Source organism: Bos javanicus, chromosome 9 (assembly GCF_032452875.1).
Source record: "Bos javanicus breed banteng chromosome 9, ARS-OSU_banteng_1.0, whole genome shotgun sequence".
NCBI classification, from domain to species: domain Eukaryota; kingdom Metazoa; phylum Chordata; class Mammalia; order Artiodactyla; family Bovidae; genus Bos; species Bos javanicus.
In genome coordinates this window covers 102,515,207-102,521,064 of record NC_083876.1, presented here as the reverse complement: position 1 = coordinate 102,521,064, position 5,858 = coordinate 102,515,207, and the positions used below count along the sequence as shown (strand labels likewise).

Genomic DNA, 5,858 nt, shown 5'->3' with positions numbered 1-5,858 from the left:
GGGGTGGTGTGTGAGTGTGGTCACGCCCTCGGGGTACCTGACCTCCCACCGCCCTCCCTGCCTTCTCGTCGCTTTCCTCCAACAGGTGACGGTGCAGCCTGGAGGAAGCCCCACTCACCCAGTTCGCGTGAGGGCGTCCTTCCATATGACAGAGGTGCCCTTGGGGGAAGACGGGCAGAAACGCCCACCTGAGGTGACCCTCCTCACGCCGCCTTCCTCCCCATCCCCTCACAAAACCGGGAGAAAACCCGGACGGGGGGGAGCCCGGCATAGCCGCTCCCCAGGAAAGCGAGGGGTGGAAACGTCCCGCTGTTCCCCCCACTCAGGTCGGGAGGAGGCAGCCGGTCATTGGCTGAGTTTTGAGGGCAGAAAGAACATACTCGGACCTCATAATCACAGCACCACATGATTTAACAATGCTAACGGAGCTCGAATCACTGTTATTCAGGACCTCAGGTATTTCTTCGCACCTACGTTTTCTCCTTCTAGAAACCACCACAGCACATCTAGAACCTTCCACCATCCTGGAGATGCATATAAGAAGCTGACCGTCCTCTGACCAAGCAAAACCCCTGAGAGCGTGACTACTGCATCCTTCAAATACCACGTGGTGAGTGCTAAGAATCATTCTTCAAGGTTTTCCTTCCAAAACTGACGTGTCAGGGAGGAGCACCCCCTCCACCCAGGGAGGAGGAGGCCACGTCAAAGTGAGGTCCCGCCAGAGGCAAGATGAGGTCAAGGCCGCGCCCTTCTGGCCGGGGTGGCAAGAGGGCTGAGTCCCATGATGACAGAGAGAAAATATCCCCCATGAAATAGAAGTGAAGTCACGCGATATGTGGCCCTGCGGCTTCGGGGAATTAAAGTCTTTCCAAACCGTCTTCCGTACTCACGGGGAATCATTAGCCAAACCTTGCATCGTTCAAAATCCACTTTTTAATTAGGCGTCACCGTGTGACGGCCTTGTTAGCAACTAGGACGGTAGGTTAAAAGTGGAAAAATACCGGGTAGAAAGTCAATGCTTCCAGTAATGAGCAAGTGGAATTTGAAAATAAAAACACATTGCCGCTCACATTAGCATCCCGAAAAGAGAATGTGTTGGTGCCCTGTTGACAAGGTACGTATGAGACACTCGTGAGGAAAACAAGGCTCTGATGATGAAATCAAACAATATCTAAATACATGTCCACGGATAAGGGGATTCTGTAGGGTCCAGTTGTCGGTTCCTCCCAGCTTCATCATCCCAACCAAAACCCCAGCAGGTAACTTTACAGAAACTGACAAACTGACTCGAACGTTTACTGGAGACGCAAAGCCCCAGAAATCAAAACTTTTACATCAACCCAAATACGGGCCCCTATGGACCCAGAACCTTTTGAGCTGTCAGGCGATGAGGCGATGCAGCCATGACAGGGAGAGCAAGGCGAAGACAGAGTTGCCCTCCCTCAGGTCCAAGAAACAAGGCCAAAGCCTCGAGATGCCACGCTCTAGTCAGCACCACAGAGAAGGGCCTTAATCGCAGCCTAAGCTGTGGAATCGCAGCCTCAGCTGTGGAATTGCAGCCTCAGCTGTGGAAACACACTCTTCTATCCGTTTTCTCCAGGCCATATTTTCACAGATATCATTCCAGGCTGCAGAACCTGGATGGTTCATGCCAGCTGATCCGTCCGTCCTGCAGCTAAGTCGCTGCTCCTTCAGCTGATGTTCTGGGTGCCTTCAGTGTGTGAGACACTCACCAGACCCCGAAGCCCAACACTGAGAAGACGGACACGGCCCCAGGGGCAGGGGGCGTTGGATTCCTCATATTCAAGGTAGTGGGCGGGAGTGGACACAGGGGGTTCACGACTCACCTCCTCTGGACCCCAGGCTTCACGTCTGTAAAGCAGGCCTAACATCAGCACCCAGCCAGCGTTGTTGCGGAAGTGTGAGCCGGCGCTTGGAACGATGCTGTAACACTTGGGCGCTGCCCACAGCTGTCACTGCTGTTCATCAACACCACAGTTGCTTTCCCGGTACTGGGACCCAGGTCATAATATCCTGTTGAGTCATGATAATCAGCAAAGGAAATATATAGAAAGAAAAGTTGTACTGATGTGGCTGAACAGACATAATTCAAATGCCTTGTTTTAAAAAGATAAATACTTTTATTAAAATTGGTCGATTTTATGAATCAGATGATTTGCAGTTTAATTTTAATCGTTTATTTTCCTAAGAATAAGACTAACAAAACCTACTTTAGAATTGTTTAGTTAAAAACCCAAATGTAACCAAATAATCCAGAAAGTAATGCTCAAAGTAGGAAGAAATAAATTTGCTGTTTCTCACCATCCTTGAAGGTCTAAGGAAAGGCCCAACTCAATCCCTGGTTTTCGTGCAAACGAGGAAGGAGGAGATGGGGTGCTCTGTGACCGAACCCCGAATCAGGACACCTGGAACCTGGAACCTCGGGAGCATGAGGGGCTCCCAACCCCAAAGCTGCACTTAGGATTTCAGGCTCATGGTCACGGAGCCACCTGCCCAAAACCGTCGTCCAGTCACGTGAGGTCATCTTCTGGGCTCTCAAAAGCTGCACATCACCCAAAGTCCTCCGTAGGAAGAGGGTGGCACCCACCCCCTTCTGCAGCATCCGCTGTCTGCATCGATTCTCTAATCTTTACCCGGGAGTGATGGAAAAGTGACTGGAAAGTTCCCCGCACAGCTGGGTTTCCACGACACTGTTACAAAAACGATTGCGTTTCTACCGTCTCTCAATGTTGGAAGCGAGAAGCCCCGCTCCCCCACAGTCCCCACTGCCCCTGACCTCGCTCCCCAGCTCCCCAGTCTCCCCCACTGACCCAGAGCTGTTCCAAGGCTCTGCTCCTGTAGACAAGACACCCGCCTCTGCCGGGGTCTGGCCCTGACACTGGGAACGCTCCGTGAGCATCCCAGGGCCCACGGAGCCAGGAGCAGCATCGGAGTTCCGTGCTCTGAGCAAAAGAAGAGGCCCTTTCCCACCATGCCCCACCACCCCGCCACCCCGCCCCGCAGGCCCTCCTGACCCCAACACCTGAGACTCTGCCGTGAGCCGGGTCCTCGCGCAGACTTCCCACCCACCTCCGTGGGCCCCAGCCATGGGAGATGGGCTCGAATCTGTTTCTGCCCTCTACTGGGGTCCAGTACCAGACCTCGCGTCAACAAACGCCGGTGGACTTGAATTATACCTGCAAGATGAAAAGGAGCCCCCAGGCCACTGCTGGCCCGAGCTGAGGTATACCCATGTTACCTCTGACCGCCAAGGTCTCTCTCTCGATTCTTCTGGAAAGCAGAGACGCAGAAAGAAAGCAACCTCATGCATAAACGTTCTGCATCTGAGCTGGGAGTTCTGAAAAAGAGAAGCTACAAAAACACACCCTCTCTCTGAACTGAGAAAAGAATCAAGCCTTTTCTCTCTCTGTGTTGGAAAAACAAGCCCCAGGATATAGGCTGGAGTTAATTCTCTCTGTTGGACGACACAGACACTCAACAGCCTGTGGAAATACAGCAGACTCAGGTGCTCGACCCCCCAGCTGGAAGCCTCGCACAAGGTGCTGGGAGGGGTTTTCTCCTGCTTTTCTTTTTAAACAAATGTGAGCTACAGTAGGGAAAAACGATCTGTCACAACACAGAGGATGTTGTTCTAGGAAACAAAGCACAGGGTACGACAGCATCATCACGTCAAATTCTGAAATGAGAGTGGGCAAGATCACGAGGACTAGGTGGTGTCCTCTGTCCCCTGAGGAGTGGCAGCAGCGGGGCGTCCTCCACATCCCCACGGGTTAGCTGCGACCCGTGGACCGCATCACAGGCTGTGCGGACATCCCTCCCCCCGCCAAACCTCAGTGGCCGCTGAGCGGATGGACCCGGCACCACCGCCTGCCCAGGATGTCGGTGTAGGACCCGCTCCTGTTGGGGGTGGGGGGTGGCCTCTCTCACTGTCCTCCCTGGGTCTGAGCACAGGAGATGCCCCAGGGGTATTTCAGGGCCTCAGAGAGGAACCCGGAGACACCCCCTTGTCCCATGTCCCTCTGGAGGCTGAGGGGCTTCGCCTAGTCTAAATCTTGTAAAATTGGGGGAAGCCAGTCATAAAGTTGGATTCCCAGGTGGCGCTGATGGCACAGAGCCCACCGGCCAGATGCAGGAGGCGTGAGAGACACGGTTTGATCCCTGTGTCGGGAGGATCCCCTGGAGGAGGGCATGACAGCCCACTCCAGTGTTCTTGCCTGGAGAATCCCACGGACAGAGGAGCCTGGCAGGCTGCAGTCCATGGGGTCGCAAAGAGTTGGACATGACTGAAGCAACTTAGCACAGTTATAAAAATAGAGAAACAAAGTGAATGTTTTTGGAAGGAGGAAAGGAATTTTACAAATCAGGAGAAACGTGGAGATGCGGGGCCTTTTCTTCTGAGATCTCTGTAAGTAATTTACCCAAAACGTCTTCTGGCTGCAAACACCCCGCCCCCGGGGTCCTTGACGGTGCCAGCAGCGGCCAGCTCTCCCGGGGCTGAGCCTCACGCGCCTGCTGCTCTTGCACAGTCTGCTCCGGGTCCTGGGCCACAGCCCGAGCCCTGCACACCTGCCCTCCTCCTCGGCCCCCAGGGGGTGGCGGGGTGGGGGGTGCTGGGCTCCGGGGGACGGTGGTCAGCGCTGTCACGGGTGCCGCCCAGGACACTCACTTTAAAGCGCCCTGAATGGACCAGCACCTGACGCTGAGTGGACGCTGGACGGACTCGAGGCCAGCGTCCTCTGCGGCCAGAGTCTGGCCTGCATGGTGAGCCGGTGACGCCTCAGTAATGTCTCTGATGCCGTGTGCCTCAGTGAATCACGCTTGGAAATGTTAAGTATATTCTACTTAGAAAAGTGTTCAAACAAAGCAGGTGGAGCCCGGGGCGGCCTCGCTGGGTCTGCAGCTGCCAGAGACTCAGCATCACTGCAGGATTCACCCCGGTGGCTTGTGGCGGGCCGAGTGTGTGTGTCCCGTATCTCCCAGCTGGAGCTGCTGCACCGCCAGCAAGCCTAGCCTTTCAGTCAAGCTGTGTGAGCTGCATCGTGATGCCTGCTGGTTTGCTCCTGAGACTGTGGGACAGCAGCCAAGGAGAATTACTGGGGATATTTGGTATCTCCTGCATGCAAAAGAGCAGGAGAGAAAAGGAACAAGCCCGCCTGCTGTGTTCAGTAACTCAGTCGCTTTCTTTTATTCTCATCTGAAGGGAGCTTTTAGAGAGAGCAATTAACATACTTCCCACAGGCGTTCAAAGTTTTTGTCTTGATTGATGGACTTAAGGTGTTAAAAGAAAATCTCTAACGGTGGAAACACCATGGAGATACAGCACAAACCGCCACCTCCACCTGCAAAGTCAGTGCTTTTCATGGGACAGGGCCGACCTCCCCCCGAGGGAAGGGAGCGTGTCCTCAGAGAAAGAGGCAGAGTTGTGATTAAGAGCAACACACACATGTGTGTGTGGGGGGTGGGGAATGTGCATGTCTGTGCATGTGTGTGTGTGTGTACTATTGTTGGTCGCTCAGTCATGCCTGACTCCTTGTGACCCCACGGACTGTAGCCCGCCAGGCCCCGCTGGCCACGGGATTCTCCAGGCAGGAATACTGGAGGGGGTCTCATGCCCTCCTCCAGGGGATCGTCCGGACCCAGGGATCGAACCTGCGTCTCTTACGTCTCCTGCATCGGCAGGCGGGATCTTCACCACTAGCGCCACCCGGAAGCCATTTGTATATACGTCTGTATACATAAGGGTGTGTGTGTGCGTGTGCAAGTGTGCATGCACGTATGTGTGTGTTCATAAGTATGTCTGTGTGTACATGTGTGTGTGTGTGTCTGTGTGTGTGTAT

General features: G+C 54.2%; 1 long non-coding RNA gene across 2 annotated transcripts; it reads right to left on the bottom strand.

The window, feature by feature from the left end:
• Positions 1-720: 720 nt before the first annotated feature.
• LOC133254466 (uncharacterized) lies at positions 721-2,985 on the bottom strand. 2 transcript variants are annotated; one of them, XR_009738679.1, is made up of 3 exons: positions 2,832-2,985; positions 2,323-2,711; positions 721-2,034 (listed from the first exon to the last, which is right to left on the bottom strand). It is a non-coding gene; the product is annotated as an uncharacterized LOC133254466 (long non-coding RNA). The 2 variants fall into 2 exon arrangements; XR_009738680.1 differs by lacking the exon at positions 721-2,034 and having other exon boundaries at positions 2,183-2,711.
• Between the last annotated feature and the right edge of the window lie 2,873 nt (positions 2,986-5,858).